Raw genomic sequence first — 18,947 nt, 5'->3', positions numbered from 1 at the left:
CACCGGCCAGGGGTGCCAGAGGCTCGGAATGAGGCTTTTCAAGGGCATTGCAGGAGCTTATCCTTGTATGTAAGCCTTACCTTGATGCTCCATCCTTCCCTTTGGGCCATAATCTGCCTTTGTCAGTCTGTTCACCTACAACACCTAACTCCCAGGCCCTAGAGATGTAGCAACCAGTTTCTGCTAGCTGATTACATTGATATCGTCTTATGGCGGAGAAGGGACAGCTGGGAAGAAGAGCACACTACTCTAAGCCAACTTGGCACACCCAGTTCTCACGTATTGTCATCATGACGGAAGGTAGTATAACCCCAGATAGGACTCTAGAATGGCCAAGTGATGTGCTGGTCCCACATGACCCAGGACCAGGTTTGGAAGCCAGTTCCGTTCTCTTCTAGTTTGGCTCTGTGCCAGTCCTGATGTTTGGTCAACATCAGAGGCTTGGGGGTCGCTTACACTTTATGTGCTGTCTACGTGTTCATGAGCGGTGTTTATTTGTACACTGAGTAGTTTGGTGGGGACACAGCAGTAAGCAGACATGTGGATGTGGTGTCTGCTCTTCAGAGCTCACATTTCAGTGGGGGAGGGGAGCAGACAACAAATAACACAGTGGAGAGTCAGCGGTTGGCACCCTTACTCTCTAGTCCTGGCCTAACTTCCTTTACTGTGCCATATACTATCTGTGGCCAACGTGGAAGCAAGGACAGACAGCTAAGGTGAGAAATCAGGAAAAGCCTTTGTGCTCTATTCTTTGGGTCAAGTACACTTCCAGACTGGCCATGAAAGGGGGGGAACTGGTTTTCAAATGGAGGTCTTCAGTGCTGGTCCACTGTCTTGTAGTTCAGAAAGCCTATTTCTGGTTGGCTAGTTAGGGGCCCCTCTTACCATTCTTCCTTGGCCCTCCTGGACACAAAGACTGTGATCTTTGGCATCCCGTATCCCAACTCTAACATATAAGTATCCTTTGGCTGCCAAACATGGCCAGAGAGCACTTGAGTCCTGCTCTTGCTCAAAAAGTTTCTATTTTCCTAGTTCCGTACCTGATTCTTTGACCATCTCTGGCCCATTCTTTTTCTTTTTGTTTCTTTCTTGTTAGTTTGTTGTTGTTTTGGTTTTTCTATTTAACAGCCCTGGCCATCCTGGAACTCACTTTGTAAACCAGGCTGGCCGGTAACTTCTGGCTTTTTCTTACTAATATCAGTCTTTTAAAAACTTAATTAAAATATAATTACATCATTACGCCTCCCTCACTTTCTTCCAAGCCCTCCCATGTCACATGTACCCACTCCTCCTCAAATCCATGGCCTCTTTAATTATTTTGTATATAAATATAATATATATGGGTATAAATATATGGATAAATATATAGATAAAACATGCTGAGTAAATTTAGTGTTGCATACCTATGCATGTATTCACATGTGTGCACGCACGCACACACACACACACACTCACACTCACCACACATGCTTTTAGGGATGATCATTTGATATTGGAATATTGGACACCTATTTAGAGAGCTCATCCTTGGGGAAGACCAATTCTCTCTTTTAGCTGTCATTAATTGCTTGTGTTTCTTTATCTTGGCTGTGTGAAATTTCCCTTACCCACATGGCATGTCATTTTTGCTCTTATTAACAGCTCCTCTCCGTCTGTCTGTCTCTGTTTCTGTCTCTGTCTCTGACTCTCTCTGTCTATCTGTCTGTCTGTCTGTCTGTCTCTCTCTCTCCACCACCTCTCTTTTTCTCTGTCATACACACTCTCTCTCCAGAGCCTCATTCTATATATCCCTGGATGGCCTAGAACTTGCTCTGTAGAACAGACTGGCCTTGAATTCATAGAAATCTACCTGCTTCTGCTTTCTGTTTCTCAAGTGTGCTATATGCCTGGCTTAATTAACATCAATTTAAATAATTATATCAGGAGTATATTCTGGCCAAGGGTAGGATGTGAATTGAAGCCAGGCAGTCAGACACTCTGACCCTGAAAGTTGGTCAGGGGACGTATTCCATAGATTAAGATGCTGACTGACTCATCCCTGAAGCTGACTTCTCAGAAGACTGGCAGCTTCTGCTTTGGTGATCCGAGACAGTCCTGCTGTCAGTCTGATCTCAAGACTTCAGCTTTTAAGCTGGTGTGCTGTGGTGTGATGAGGTGTGGTGTGATGAGGTGTGCTATGGTATGGTGTGATGTGATGTGATGTGATGTGTGTGTGTGTGTATGTGTGTGTGGTGTGGTATAATGTGGTGTGTATTATAGGTGGTGTGGTATGGTGTATGCCGTGGTGTGCTATGTGGTATAGTGTGGTGTACAGTAGTGATGCACACCTTTAATCCTAGTGCTCGGGAGTCAGAGGCAGAAGGATCCCTGTGAGTTCGAGGCCAGCCTGGTCTATAGAGCTAGTTCCAGGGCAGTTGGGGCTGTACAGAGAAACCCTGTCCTAAAAACCAAAACTAAAACCAAAACGAAAACCAAAGCAAAAACCAATCAAAAACACTTCAGCTTTTCCTTCCACACTATGTCTATTTCAGAAGTTTCTCTTTTGCTTCTATCAAAGTTGGTGTCTGTTGCTTGCGACCAAACAGTGCTGGCTACAGGCCTGAGGTGTAGAAGAGCTAAGCTGGGTCTGTAATGGGGAGACTTTAGTCAGGGAGGCATGATCATACTACATAATTACCAGCCCTGATCACTGCTTTGGGAATAGTAGTCTCTGGTGGTTGGGCAGGAGAGTGAACCAGAAGAACTTTGTGGTTATAGTCCAAACAAAGAGACAGCGGCAGCTAGGTTAGGCTTTGACAGGATGGGCTACAAGGGGCGCTGCTCTCTTGGGTGCTACTGCCTTGATTTGCTCAGTATTCAACTGTGCAAACATTTAAAACGATTCTCATTGACTTACTGTGTGCATCCACAACTTTTAGGACTCTTTTTATCACGTCAGTTTACCAGGCATTGAGCCCAGTGTCAAGTCAAGCTTGGATCCTGAGTCATTTCTCAGGTTTTTTTTTTTTCTCTCTCAAACCAATCATGTTGGTTTAAACAAGAAGTCTTGATCAAGGTGAAAGGTCACACTCATCCCTGGGGTTTTGGGTTGGTGAGTATGGTGGGGGACTGCAGGGACTTTTAGGTTAGGTGGATCTGTGGAGATAGTCTATGGATGCGGTTTGTATCTAGAATCAGCCGGGTTTAGGAAAGATCGTTGCTCTTGGCGATGTAGGCGGACTTGTTCTATCTAGTCAGCTGTAAGGCTTCCGGAACGAAAAACTGAATTACTTTGGAAAACAAGAAAGTGCTTCATGGCCCACAAGCGCCATCTTCACTTGAATCTCTCTCCTGCATCTAGATTTCACGTTGGCTAATGCTAACAAGTGTGTGAGCCAACGTCCCCATGTGGAGAGTCTCTTCCCCATGAATGTATTATATGACAGTTTGGTTCATTGATTGGGTTCATTTCCCTGGGGAGAGATGCTGTTATATTGGTCAACTCATTCAGCACTTCCAGTCCAGACGAGGAAAGGATTTGTTACGGGCTCTATACCTCACAGACACCTTGGCAGGACCAGAATCAGCTGGGGAGCTTCTTGCCTAAGCACAGCGGCCACTGATCTGGGGAAGGTGCCTTCGAGATGCCACAGGATGCTGGCATCTCAGACCACAATTGTGTTGCCGAAACTCCTCTTCCGGGGCCCTGAGAGCTGGCAGCTACTCACTATCTTTGCCAGAAAATGGGTTCTGTGTGGCGTCTGCAGCTCGCTTCTTCTTTTATGGTCATGTTGTTTCATAGTTGACTGCTTATGTGTCGGTGTACAGCTCTAAGATAGGGTGAAGAGGTGACTTTTGTGGCTGACTTGGATCTTGGAGAGGAGGGATTCATCGTGTGGGAAGTTGCCCATGATGAACAAGTAGCCAAAGGCTGGAAATGTGTCCAGCTTTTTTGTCTCTATACCTCGTTTTAGAATACTCTAGAGGCTGTTAGAGGGTACCGGGGACTGGTGACAGCTCAGTAGAGCTGTGAGCACAGCTCTGAGGACTGTGAAGTGCTTGTAGCCTATCAACTAGCCATGGGTGTGGAAAGTATCCATGTATTAGACATGCTCATCTTCCCTCTTAACCACACTCAAAGAGATTCAGTTAAAACAGCCAGCGTGAATGACCACAGGAGCAACCAGAACTCAGGACAAGGAGATGGATTAGTGGATAAAATGTCTGCTATGCAAGCCTGATGTCCAGAGTTCGGCTGTTCAGAATACATGTAAAAAGCCAGACAGAAAGGTACATGTCTCTAATCCCGGCACTCCTGGATGTGCAGTCATGAGACACCCCCACCACGGACCTCAGGGTCTGGCTAGCACGGGGTAATGTGTAGCAGTGGCTTAACAAAGAGACCCTGCTTCGAAAACAAGGTGGAAATACAGACTGTCCCCTGGGATTGTCCTTTACAGTCCACATACATACTGTGGTGTGTGAGTGCTCTCACACACAGTATACACATACATGTACACACAATGAGTCTATATATTAAACCTTACTGCTGTGTGTGTGTGTACGTGTGTAAGTGAGTGCGGCCATGTGCATGGTAAAGGTGTTTATGTGCGTAGATCGCTCCTGAGAGACACAGCCAGAATACAGCAAACACAGAGGCGAATGCCAGCAGCAAACCACTGAATTGAGAATAGGACCCCCGTTGAAGGAATCAGAGAAAGAACTGGAAGAGCTTGAAGGGGCTCGAGACCCCATATGAACAACAATGCCAAGCAACCAGAGCTTCCAGGGACTAAGCCACTACCTAAAGACTATACATGGACTGACCCTGGACTCTGACCTCATAGGTAGCAATGAATATCCTAGTAAAAGCACCAGTGGAAGGGAAGCCCTGGGTCCTGCTAAGACTGAACCCCCAGTGAACTAGACTGTTGGGGGGGGGCAAGGGGGGGAGGATGGGGGGAACACCCATAAGGAAGGGGAGGGGTAGGGGATGTTTGCTGAAACCAGGAAAGGAATAACACTAAAAATGTATATAAGAAATACTCAAGTTAATAAAAAAAAAAAAAGGTGTTTATGTGCAGGTCAGAGGACAACTTTCGGGAGCTGGTTTTCTTCTTCATGGGATTTGGGGATGGGACCCAGGTCACCATGTTTTCTCAGTAAGTTTTATCAGACCACCTTACCAGCCATAAACAACGCTGGAAAAAAAAGAAAGAAAAGAAAACAAAACAAAAGTCACTTGTGGGGATGCAGCAGGCTATTTTCCTCTCTCCTCTCACTACCCACCCTTCTGGTGTTATTTGAAATGATTTCACCCCCAGGCTTGGCTAAGTATTTCTTTGGCTCTCTGTCTTTATGCTTTTTCTTAAATGTATGTGTGAGTCATTTGCACACCTTCAGGCTTGGTATTTTGGGTTTGGGACTTCACAGTATGTCTTTTCTTTTTCATAGTATGTCTTTTTTTTCATAGTATGTCTTTTTTTTTCATAGTGTGTCTTTGAAGACATCCATGGCAGGTCCCCACTTCCCACCTCTAGCTATCGTAGTATAACGTATAAAATGCCAAGCCTACATACACACCCTGATGGGTTTCTTATACATGTAAGGACCAAGGACATCAAGGTGAGACGTGTTTTCGGCCTTCTCTATTGTGCTCCTATGTGGTCAGGAACTCCCCAAAGCTAACTGCTCTTCTAACGCCTCTCATCGTAGTTAGTTTTGACTACTTATTAACTTCATTTGAATATTGCCACATGGTTATGTTTTTTTTGGTGTATGCCCGGCTTCTTTTTCTCATGGGTATCTGTTTGGCTGTGTAAATATTTAATGTGTATGTTTGTACTCACCTGCTGATGGCCTTTTATGCTGCTTCCGTTTCCAGGACTATTATGAATAAACCCATTAATATGAAAAGTCATCTTTTATGCTCACTTATCATGCCATGTGGATCCTTCCTTTATTCACTGTCTACGTCCACGTCCTCTCCTACTTTGTGGGCTGGTGGAAAGAGAGAATGGATTCTCTGGAGGAGAAAGAGACTATGTTTATCAGGAGTCTGCTCTGAGGCAGGCTTGCCTGCCTCGTGGCTCTCCTGACAGTATTATGAGCAGGATCACGGGCAAGGCTTCTCTGTTTCATGAGGAATTTCAGAAAAGCCGAGCAAACTGGGGCTGGGAGATGGTTCCAAAATTAAGGTGCTCGCCATACAATAGTCAGAACTAAGTTCAGATCCCCAGAACCCAGGTAAAGCCAGGTACAGTGGAGATGGAGACAGAAGGACCTGCAGACACTCGCAGATGGTTGAGCTTGATGGACACAATGTTCAACAACAAAAACCCATCTCAGACGAGGTGGAGGGTGAGGACCACCCTTGACTCCACATAGCATCATGAGACACAGATGACTGCACTCACATATGAACACACACACACACACACACACACACACACACACAGACACACACACAGAGAGAGAGAGAGAGAGAGAGAGAGAGAGAGAGAGAGAGAGAGAGAGAGAGAGAGAGGAAAGGAAATGAGAGAGAATGTTCAAAGTCGGACGTCTCTGAAGTGGCATGGGGTGGCGGCAGTCTGATGGGTAGTCGTTATATTCCCAAGTGTGCACTAGTCATTTCCAGAGGATTCAGAGGGAACTCTGGGCTCCATATCATGCCGCCTTGTGGTTGTGCCTTCCTCAGTGGGCGAGTGACGATCTCTTCCTCTCCATGACTCATTTCTTCCAGGCCTGCTATCTCCTTCCGATCTGTGACTTGCACTCTGCACACCAACATGACCATGAGAGAGTTCACTGAGCACAGCTGGTTCCCTGGGGTCTGGAAAGTGATGCCATTTGTTTTCTTATCCTGCTCTGTTGCCCCTCCCTTCCAGCCACCACCAGGGGACCCACTGATCCAGGCTCTGCTCCCGCTGCTCCCTTCCAGTCACGGCCAGTGACACCCATTGACCCAGACTCTGTGTTCCCTACCACAATGCTGACCTTTGTCTTGATTCTCAGTTCTTGTTCTCATAGGAGGAATTCCTGACTGGTTCTAGGTTCTTCCTTCTTTTCACCCCATGGGTATAAAGGCAGGGAGCAACTACTGTCGTTTGTCTTTTATTGTGGTAAAGTAAATGTAATATAAACGGACTGTTTTTCTTTCTTTTTTTCGGAGCTGGGGACCGAACCCAGGGCCTTGTGCTTGCTAGGTAAGCGCTCTACCACTGAGCTAAATCCCCAACCCCTAAACTGACTGTTTTAATCTTGTTTTTGAGGTGTGAGGATCAAACCCAGGACCCCATCCATGCTAGTCAAATGCTTTACCCCTGAAGTATATCCCCACTCCCCCCATTTTAATCACGTCACACCGTGTAGTGGTATGTTATTCGGTACGTTAAGAACATTGTGCAATCATCGCTGATATTTAGCCCCAGAGCATTTTTATCATTCCGTAAGAAAGTCAGTATCTACTAAGCAGTCACTCCCTGTTTTCTGTCCTTCCAGGCCCTGGTGACCATTAATTGTTCTGCTTGACTGTGTTCTGAGCATTCTCTTTGTGCCAGGCATCGTGCTGACCCTGCTGGACACACACCTCGAGGACTGGGAGAGTGGCTCTATGCATGAGGCTGGGATTCTTCCACTCACAAGGGAAACACATGGTCTCAGAGAGAAACGATGTATGTTAGGTCAGAAAGCCTGTAACCAGCAGGATCTTGACCAGAGCTCCAGGCCCTGTTTCCACCTGATGTCAAATGATGGGCAAACTCTGAGACCTTTCCCAGGATAAACACAGATGACGCAGGTCTGGCTGACTTCTAAGCCCACATTACTCCATTATGAAAGAATATTCCTTCCATTCCACCCCAAAGGTCAAGCAGAAACAAAAAAAAAATGGAGCACAGACTCAAATGACTTACGCCTTAGGAATTTTCCAGGCTTCAGGATGCTGAGCTGAGGGAAACAGTTTGTTACTACAGTCCCAGTGGGACAGAAGACACTGTCGGGTATCCTTGAAAACTTTGGGATGATGTTCAGGGCAATGGTGTAAGAAACAGAGGGAATCCTGTGTGCTACCCACTGAGGGGCCAGAGGAAGGCTATAGCTAGTGCTAGATGTCTGGTGTGAGTTGAAAATTCTCTGTTCAGGAACGTTGGACGTCTAGTTGCCATGAAGGATGACTTCCATTATGATTATAGAAGTGAAAGTTACTGCAGTGACCACTAAAGTAAGTAAAATTAAATCAAAAAGGAAAGAAAGACAGAGAAAAGGAGGATGCAGGGAGGTATTCATTCATTGAACAGAGTGTGGTTGTGATGTAGTCAAGGCGATATTTTCCTGGCATCGTGCAACTAAGGCAAGTCTCTTTTGCATGCTCCTTCACCAAGTACATTATAATGTACCACTGTACCAATTTAGTATTATTTACATGTGCTCATTTACACCCAGGTATAATTTATATGTGTATACTTTAAACACACATATGCACGTATATAATGTACTTATAAGGCTATTTTTAGTGGATTAACATTTCATTTTCTAGGCATTTACATTTTTGTTGTTTCATTTTATTTTAGTACTTTTGAAAAAAAAATGCATCCTTTCTTCCAACTCTCAAATAATTCTGAAAGCAGTTGAGGAGCTCCATGGATTGAGACACCAAGTCCAGGGACATCTGAGATAAACTGGCTCTCTGTGGGTCTCTCCAGATGAGAATCCTTTTGCTTTCTTTGGAATCTCACTATTCTTGTCACCCAGCTAGATCAGAGCTCAGAGGAGAGGGCTCTGAAGATTTGGAAAATTACTGACCTATTCAATTAATAGTTTTTGCATACTCTACGGCAGATCTTGTAGCTGCCATTCAAAATGGCTGCCTATTTGAATACCAAATTACTAGCAAATAAAGGGGAGAGCGAAAAATAGTTCCATGGAATGGGCTTGGAGCAGAGCAAAAGCTGTTATGGTCCTGGCCACTTATAAGCATGACTTTGCTAATAGAAGAGCAGAGAATAGGTGAACTCTTACAGGTTCAGGCCACAGTCCATCACTATAGGAAAGTCACAGCACCAGGACACCAGATTACATCATGCCCACAGCCAAGAGCAGAGAGAAATGGACATAGGTGTGCTCACTGCTTGTCTAGTTTCCTCTATTCGTACCCAGTCCAGGGCCCCAAGCTGGGAATAGTGCTGCCTGTTTTCAGGCCAGGTCTTCCCACATCAGTTAATTTAAGACAACCTCCTGCTCCCAAAATGTCCACAGGCCTATTCTGATCTAGACATGTTCCCACTAAAGATTTCTTCCCAGATGACTCTAGACCATGCCAAATTGATGATTCAACAAACCATTACAATAGTTGCAGCAATCGATTTTACACACACTGCACTGCACAAATCTTTCCTGCTCAGTGTAAACCATGTTTGACCCACGGAGGTGGTTACTACTGGTTACTAGACACATGGCCCAATCAGCTTCTTCTTAACTTTTGTACGGATGACAGTGTATCACGCACACGCGTTTGTTTCTTCTCTTGCCCAACATCATGTCTTGTGAAATTACCCATGCTCTGTTTATCAGAAGTATGTTCTTTTAAAAACCTGGGCAGTGTTCCATTGTGTAAACATACAGTAATCTGTTTATTCCTGTAGTTGTTGATGGACGTTTAGATTGTTTCTTGTGGGAGCTACCATATACACACCAACTATGAACATTTGATACAAAACCTTTGTGGATATATATATCTTAGTTTCTGTTGAATAAATATTTGGAGGAGAACTGCCGGATTGTGTAGTAGGTGTGTGTGTAATTCTGTAAGAGACTGCTAAATAGTTTCCCCAAATGGCCCTGCTATGCTGTGCTCCTCAGTAGTGTGTAGGAATTCCGATTGTTCTGCATCATGGCAACTCTTGTTCACTGTACTCTTAAAAGAGCTATTTTATTATTATTTTTAAACAATATACTATTCTTTGAGATTTACATTTAAAAAAATGTATATAGGTATTTTGCCTACATGTATGCACATGGATGCAGTGCCTATAGAAGCCAGAAGAGAGTGTTAGGTTCCTTGGAACTAGAGAAACACTGTTTAGTGTCTGGGAATTCAGGCTGTGCATGCTGGGAATTGAAACAAAAGACAGTCCTCATAACCCCTTCTTTACCCTCATTTTATTATTTTTAAATTATGTGTATATGTGTGCATTTGTGTAAATGTGTGTATGTGAGTGCAGAGTCTGAGAGAGTCAGAAGAGGGCATTGGATTCTCTGGGGGGGTTAGAGCCACAATGCTAGGTTATGTCTCTTTTTTATGTTGTCTCCTTCCGGTCACATTGAGTTGCATCCTTATCATTGGTGTAAGGTATGATCCTAAAATGATATTTCCTTATTTGTGTGTGTGTGTGTGTGTGTGTGTGTGTGCATGTGTGTGTGTGTGTGTGTGTGTGTGTGTGTGAGAGTGTGCATTCCCCTATGTTCACATGCCTCACTGTGTGGAGATAAGAGGACAACTTGAAGGGGTTAGTTCACCTCTTCCGTCTTGTGGGTCTGGGGTTGAATTCAGGTAGAGTTGGTGGCAAGTGAGTCTATTCCCTGAGCCTTCTAACTGCTGTTTTTGTTCAAGTCTTGCTATGGAGCTGAAATTGGCCTGAAATTGGCTCATGATCCTTCAGATTCCATCTCACATTCCGAGGTTGCAATCATGTGCCACCATGACTGGCATTTGATTTTCTCAATATGGCTTTAAAGAAAAAAGAAGTCATAAAACATTTTAATAAGGTCCAACTCTTCCTTTCCCCGGCCCTCTCCTCTTCCCTCTTCTCTCCTCTTTTTGGCTCCAGGAAATCATTTATTTTTGGCTTTTATGTTTTGTATATTATCCACTTCCCTACTACAACTTCATGTTCTCTCTCCTACTCAAAAAAGAGAAAGCAGTAACCAAGATAAAAACTAAAACCAAAACCAAAAATGCACAAATAAGCATGGAACCCCTCTTGTGTCGTACAACTCCTCCTGGGCATGTTGCCTGCCCTGGAATGTTGCTGATACACCCAGTGACATGCCTTTGCAGAAAACTGATTTTTCCTTTTCCAGCATATATCAACTGTGAAGATATTCTTTGTAAGGGCTGGGACTTTGTGTTCACTTTCCCCTTTATGTGCTAGAACTTTGGCTGGTTTGAACTTGTGCATATCTTCATAGTCTTTGTGAATTCATGTGTAACAGTTTCTTTGTGTTTGGAAGACACTTTTTCTTTTTTGAGTCGGCTGTCATTTTTGGCCCCTACAATTTTCCTTTCCACAAAAATCCCTAAGCCTTGAGGGAGGGGATTTGATAAAGACACATCCTTTAGGACTGAATGCTCCAAACTCTCCCACTCTCTGTGAACAGTCCAGCTATGGGTCTCTGTTAAATACCATCCACTGCAAGAAGAAACTTTTTTGAACTATGTTGTCTTAGTCATTGTTCTATACCTGGGAAGAGATACCATGACCAAGGCAACTCTTATAGAACAAAGCATTTAATTGGAGTCTTGCTTCCAGTTTTCAGAGGTTTGTTCCATTATCATCATGGGGAGCATGGCGCCATGTAGGTGTGCTGCTGAAGAAGTATCTGAAACCTATATCCTGATGCAAGGAGAGAGAGAGAGAGAGAGAGAGAGAGAGAGAGAGAGAGAGAGAGAGAGAGAGAGAGAGAGGAGAGCTGGCATAGGCTTATCCCAAAACCACTTCTTCCAACAAGGTTAGCCACATTGTCTAATCCTTCTCAAATAGTGCCACTTTCTGATGACAGAAGGGGGCATTCTTATTCAAATCGCCACATATGAGTATACCAATATGACATCAGAAATCTCTTTTGCTAATTTCCTTTAGCAAAATAATAATAGGTTTTGCCCTAGGACATACCTAGAATACGTGTCTAGAATCATTTTTCCTGACCACTTTATCAGTGTCACGCACAGGTTCTATCTCATGCAGTGGGCCTTGAATCCAGTCAAAAAGTAGTTGGTTAGTCCCACACATTTCATTACTGTAACAGTGTATCTTACAGGCAGGTTGTTGTAGGTTGCAGGGTTTGTAGATGAGTGACATTGTTTATTTTCTCCTCCAGTAACCTACAAAGTATCTTCCAGTGGCTTGAACACTAGTAGGGGTGAAGCTTTTAGTTGGGCGCTGGCTCAATTTATACAGGTGATATAAATAAGTCTTATCTTCAGCACTTGGGATTTGCCATCATGTTATGGAGAGAAAGCAATGATATTTGGGGGAAATATAAATTAAGACTACTTTGAGATTTCATCTTACCCCAGTCAGAATGGCCAAGATAATAAAACAAATGGTAGCAACTTCTAGCAAGAATGGGGAGAAAGGGAGACATTATTCATCGCTGGTGGGAGAGAAAACTGATCCAGCCACTATGACAATCAGTATGGAGGTTCCTCAAAAATCTGAAAATTGTTTTACAACAGGATTCAGCTGTAGCACTGTAGGGTATATATCCAAGGACTCTATATCTTACTACAGAGACACACACTCACCCATGTTTATTGCTGTTCTATTCATAATAGCCAGAAATTGGAAACAACATAGATGGCCATTAGCTGATGAATAGATAATTAAAATATGGTACATTTAGTTTACATGATGGAATATTATTCAGCTGTTAAAAAAAAAAAGAGCACTTGCCTAGCAAGCACAAGGCCCTAGGTTGGGTCCCCAGCTCCAAAAAAAAAAAAAAAAAAAAAAAAAAAAAAAAAAAAAAAAAAAAAAAAAAAAAAATGAAACCAAGAAATTTGCCACTAAATGAATGGAGCTAGAAGTGGTCATCTCGAGTGAGGTAACTCATAGGCCAAAAGACAAGTATCGCATTTTTTCTCCTATATGTTGATGTTACTTTTTAAGCTTCAGCCTTGTCTTATTTAAATTGGAATACCCATAGAGATTAGGTAGCTAGTAAGGGACCATGAGGGAGAAGGGGATCTTCCAAGGAAGGGAAAATAGTGTACAGTGCTGCAAAGAGATAAAGTGGAACTAAGAGGGAGGGGATGAGAAGGTAGGATAAGGGAAGAATATAGGGAGGAACAACTGATACTAAAAAGCCATGTACAAACCTGTTATTGTAGAAGCTTCTATCTATCTATCTATCTATCTATCTATCTATCTATCTATCTATCTACCCATCCATCCATTATATAATGGGGGACACAATGTCCCAACTAGACAATTTGTGCCACTATTAAACCCTCTAGTGTTTGGTTGAATCATTTGGCCAAAAGGTTCCAGGAGACCTCTATCTCTAAACATCATAGACTGTTGCCAAGATTGTTGGTTGTTCACTCTGTTTAGCCATTAAAGAAGACCTAACACTACTGTGCCTTGAACTGCTTTAGCAAAAGTAATGGGAAAATAAAGTCTTAGTAAACTATCCAGATCTTTCTACACAGACAGCCATGGTGTGACACCAAAGTTCTTAAACATGGATGCAGTAAGAAAGCAAATGACAACAAAGCCCAAAACAAAATAAAACAAAACAAAAAGAACCCAAACTATGAACCGATTTCCTTCATGAACGCAGAGACAAAAATTCTCAAAATTCTGCAAACCAAAGTCAGGAACTTGATCAGAGACAATGGCCAAGTTGTTTCCATTTCTGGGGTGCAAGTGTACCGGGGATGAACACTGTGTGGCCTGTGGCACTTTCATCAGTGAAGTGTGGCTGAAGGAAAAGGTAGGGACTGAGCGCTACCTTCGAGTCTGTCATAACCCAGGTGGCAGCTGGAGCAGCAAGAATAGCATGCTGGGGGGAGTGCATCAGTGGTTCCCCGTGGGAGTGCATGAGCCAGTGAAATCTGGCCTCACCGAGATCATTGGAATAGAGAGCTGTGTAGCCTCCTCATGGCAACAACAGCACCCCAGAATGAAGAGATTAGTAGTTCATGAAAAATTACTGGATCACATATGGATCAATAGAGTAGTGTCTCCCACGCATGCTGCTAAAGACAATGCTGCTCTTTAAAAAAAAATTAAGTTTATGTGTATGGGTGTTTTTTGTCTGAAGGTATGTATGTGCATCCCATGTGTGCCTTAGGCCTGTAGGGGTCAGAAAAGGATGTTCGATCCCTTAGAGCTAGAGTTACAGATGCTGTGAGCTACTGTGTGGGTGCTGAGAATTGAACACTGGTCTTCTGCCAGAACAACAAATGTTCTTCACGGCTGAGCCACATCCAGTCTCACCGCTCTTTTTTGGAACAGCAATAGTGTGGATGTTTGAATAAAAATGGTCGTCACAGGCTTAGTATCTAGGAAGTGACATTATTTGAAGTGACTAGGAGGTGTGGCCTTGTTAGAGTGAGTGTGCCACTGGGAGTGGGCTTTGAGGAGGTTTCAAAGCCAAGCCAAGTACCTTACTCTCTGCATGCTCTCTTAGCTACTTCTTCAGAAGCTGGTACCTGGGAACGAAGTATTGCTGTGGTAGGCCTGACCATGCTGCTTTGGATTAAGAAACCAGATGAATGCTTTAGGGGGGGCTAAATGGGCCTTACTGGTAGGAGCACTGAAGACAGTGGTGCTGACAATAATGTATATTATGATGGTCAGACTCAAGAAGTTTCAGAGGGGAAGAATATTAGTAAGTGGCCCAAAGTATTATGGAAGTATTATGGAGCTAAGACCAGTGCCCAAGGAGATAAAAAAAATGTAAAGAAAAGCCTTGTGCTACATGGAATAAAGGGAGTGGTGACCTTAGGGCAAGAGCTGTGGAAAGGAATTAAAGAAAAGCTTAAGTATCAAAGGAAACTAGCAACTTCAGGAAGCTGTTGCAAATGTAATTTAACCAGGGAGCCAAATTCCATCCTCATCAAACAGCAAAACTTGGCAGTTTGGGTCACACGATTTTGATGCTAGAGCCAAGGATACAAGAGAAGAGTTGGTAATGGAATCTCCCTCCACAGCTAAGGAAAACCTCTGAGGCCAGGAATGAGTCTGAAGTGTCCTTGTATAAGGACCAAAGAAGCTACTGTGAGAGGCTGTGAAGGTGAAGTCTGGATATTGTTAGAGACCCCCAAGATGTCAATTATGGTATACCTTCCAAGGAGAACTTCTAACAGGGCGTGAAATCAGTCCAAGAAAGAGGTGTGTTGCTGTTTAACAAAACTGAAAGGAGTTGGAATCTGAAGAGTGCTTTGGCATCAGACATGGAGAGTCAGAATTTGGAGTTGGCCCTGTTTGGTTTTTAATCTTGCTTTGGTTCATTATTTCCTCACTGTTCCCTTCCCTCCCATTTGTAATGATAATGTATTTTCTGTTGGAAGTATGTGATGTGCTTTTTGATTTTTATTTTACAGGGACTTATAGTCCTTATAAGTCCTTTAAGTCCAGGGACTTATAGACACGAATACCAGAGACTTTGAACTTTGGACTTTTTTTTTTAACTAGGCAAATAATTTAAAGAATTTTATTAACCTTTTCCCAAACTTTATTCCCAGGCATCTTAAGCTTAATTTGTTGCAAAGAATGAATTAGGCGTAAGCGAAACTGAAAAGAGCTGCAGTGTCCGGGGCAGGGGGTTGGGCTTAAAAATATTAGAGATCTAGATTTTATCAGATCCATAATAAACAAAAAGATTTTCAAAAAGCAGTCGTGATATAAAATAGCAGCTCCTGTAACTTCTGCCAAGGGTCACCTTCTTCAGAAGTCTCTTCAATTCAGTTTGCCTCCTTCTTAGAAGCTTCATCAAAATTCTCCACCAGATCTAGAACTTCATCCTCCTCCTCCTCCTCTCCAGTAGCAAGTGGTGCTTTTCCATCTACAGATTGTTCGGGCAGAGCTTTAGCCAGTCTCCTCAGACTGGTCAGACTGTCTGCACCAAGCTGGTTGAGGATGCTGGGAAGTGTTTCTGTCAGCTACTTTGTCTTGTCCTGGCGTGAAATGGTGAAGGTGTTTGCCGCCAGAGACGCCTGGACTTTAGGGTTGTTAAAAGGGATCACTGTTCCTTGGTTTGTAAACATGTTCACCTCTTCAATACCAGAGATGTTGTTTACCCCTAACTTCTTTAAGGAGAACTGCAGTTTTTTATCGTCTGCCTTGGCTGTTCTGTGAACCACCTGCTTCTTTCTACGAGCAGTTCCTTTCCCACCAATGCGCACTCGTGCCTGCAGTTTGGCGAGTTTTTCCTGGTTCATGACCTTTTCTTTCATCTTGTCCGAGTGGAAATGGGGCCGCGCGCGAGGGACTAAGGTTCACGCTCAGGGGGTCTTGGGCAGACCAGCTGAGATAAGGCGCACACGTACGGGGACGCAAGATGGCGGCTTTGAACTGTGAATTTTTTTTTTTTGGTTCTTTTTTTCGGAGCTGGGGACTGAACTGTGGACTTTTAAACAGTGTTGACATTGTGATAAACTGTGAGGACTTTTGGAATTGGACAGTGTCTTCGTTAGAGATTCTGTTTTTGTGATGTTGGGGAGAAAGGGGTTTATCTGGCTTACACTTCTACAACACTGTTTATCATTGAAGGATGTCAGGACAGAAACTCAAACAGAGCAGGATCCCGGAGGCAGGAGCTGATGTAGAGACCCTGGCCTGCCCAGACTTCTTTCTTCTAGAACCCAGAACCACCAGCCTAGGGATGGTACTACTCACAATGAATCAAGCTCTCCCTTATTGATTATTAAGAAAATGCTATACAGCTTGACCTTTTGGAGTGGTCTCTCAGTTGAGGCTCCTTCTTCTTTGATGACTCTAGCTTGTGTCCAGTTGATAGAAAACCAGCCCAGTACAGATGGGATGCATTTCTGCATTATGACATGAGTACAAGGTTATGGAGTAGAATGTGGTGATTTGAATAAAAATACCCTGTAGAGACTCATAGATTTGAATTATTGCTTACCAGGGAGTGTCACTATTTGGAAGGATTAGAGTATTGGAGTAGGTGTAGTCTTGTTGGAAGAAGTGTGTCACTGACGGTGGGCTTTGAAGTTTCAAAAGTTCGTACCAAGCCCAGTGTATGCCTCTTTGCCTGTAGATCCAGATGTAGAATTCTTAGCTAGTTCTCCTGCATCATATCTGCCTACACGCCGCCATGCTCCCCACCATGATAATAATAGACTCAACCTATGAAACTGTAAGCCAGCTCCAATTAAATGCTTTTCTTTCTAAGGGTTGCCTTGGTCATGGTGTCTTTTCACAGCAACAGGACAGACAGGTATAAGAGATTCACTCATTTTATCTTGTTAATGTTTCTTTTTCTAGTATCTGTCCAAGACCAATTGTCACTTGACTTGAGGGGGCAGTGGTGGACCTTCAGAGTTCCTTCCCATCCTTTGTAAAAAAATATTTCAGTTTTTAAATGCTGATCATTAAATATCTTACAGAGAAAAGCAAGGAGGAGGGTAAAAAAGTAGTCCAAGTACCGTTTGTGAGTGGGAAAAGACGCTCTACAGAAGCCATAAAGTTGCCATATGAAAACGTCAGTTCCGTGAGACTTATTTGTTAGCCAGAGAGGCCTCAGCCCTCCCCACCCCCAACATTATACTGCTGTTACTTGTCTGCCAAAACTTGGTGAAAATCCCTACTGCAGAATGCACGACAAGCTTCCAAAGTTATGTAAATATTTAAGGATATTTCCAGGATCTGGAGAGCTAGGATTTTATTTCCCCCCGTTGACTCAAGCACCAAGTGTGTGTCTTGGAGGACAAAGGACTCCACATCATACAACGAAGACCAGGTACTAGAAAGAGCGGCTGGGTGCCATTATTGAAACCGAAACCAGAACAATTCCCCAGCTTCCCAGTTGATAAACCATGGAAAATTACTGTGACTCCATATTCAAAAAAAGCTAATCATAAGGGTACCCTAACATCATTCAGGCTTATGTCCAACTCACAGAGATCGACCTGCCTCTGCAGTCTCTTGAATCAGAGAATCCGATACTGTGTTATAAGTCAACACTGAAGTCTGATGGACTTTCATTGCTGGCTTGTAGATTAGTGCAAACACAAACACACACACACACACAGGAACACATACTTAGACATACAAGCATACACACAGTCACACACACAGACACACATTACAGACACACACTCACACACACAGACACACATTACAGACACAGACATATAGACACAGACCAACCCCAAAATATATAAGCATACATATAGATACACATCACACACACACACACACACACACACACACACACACACACACACCAGAAAGCCCCACCTTCCAAAATTTCCACCACTATTCCTTAATCCTGGTCACCTATCAATGTTGAAACTGAGTCTCAGCTCTGAGATCAGACCAAGGAGGCTCTGGGAATATTCTAGTATCAGGGGAGAGGAGTTGGTATTCTTTATCCTTCTGCCTGTGTATTGCTTTCCTAACCTTGAAAAAGAATTTGGGAAGAGTTCCCAAAGGGGTTGGCAGGGACAGGGACAGGGACAGGGACAGGGACAGGGACACAGGGATAGGGACAGGGACACAGGGACAGGGACAGGGACAGGGACAGGGACAGGGACAGGCTATGTGCTGCTCCATCAGTGCACAAAGGACTCAGGAAGGCCTGCAAAGGACTGAGGATGCATCTGTCCTCAAGTTGGCAGCTCCCCTGCCTCTGTGATCTGTATGAGGAGTGGCACTGGCACTGTAGACAGAGTAGGGGAGGAGAAACGAAGCAGCGTAGTGTCGGGAAAACCCGATGGACATTAGCTTCTCCCTTCTGCCTCCCTTGCTCTGATCATGAAAGGGGAGAGTGGGGGAAGTGTCAGTAGGCGGAAACCTTTCACCAAGTAAACGTGAAGAGATAACATGGAAAAGACTATTGCTCTCGGAGAGTGCAGTGGAGAGGTAACATCCATCTACAGAAAGCTCCTTTAACTAACAGCAGTGTATACCACACACGCCTAGCAGTCATGCCTTCCTCACTGCCAGCTGTTTGATCTGTGGGTTCCAAAGTGCCCACAGATCAAACACTGTCAAGAATCA

At 43.8% G+C, this 18,947-nt stretch overlaps 1 pseudogene; it reads right to left on the bottom strand.

Annotated features, from left to right (window-relative positions):
- Positions 1–15,667: 15,667 nt before the first annotated feature.
- LOC116900113 lies at positions 15,668–16,174 on the bottom strand (annotated as a pseudogene).
- Between the last annotated feature and the right edge of the window lie 2,773 nt (positions 16,175–18,947).

Source organism: Rattus rattus, chromosome 5 (genome assembly GCF_011064425.1).
Source record: "Rattus rattus isolate New Zealand chromosome 5, Rrattus_CSIRO_v1, whole genome shotgun sequence".
NCBI classification, from domain to species: Eukaryota; Metazoa; Chordata; class Mammalia; order Rodentia; family Muridae; genus Rattus; species Rattus rattus.
Note: the sequence above shows the minus strand (reverse complement) of the source record. Positions and strands in the feature narration are given on the sequence as shown.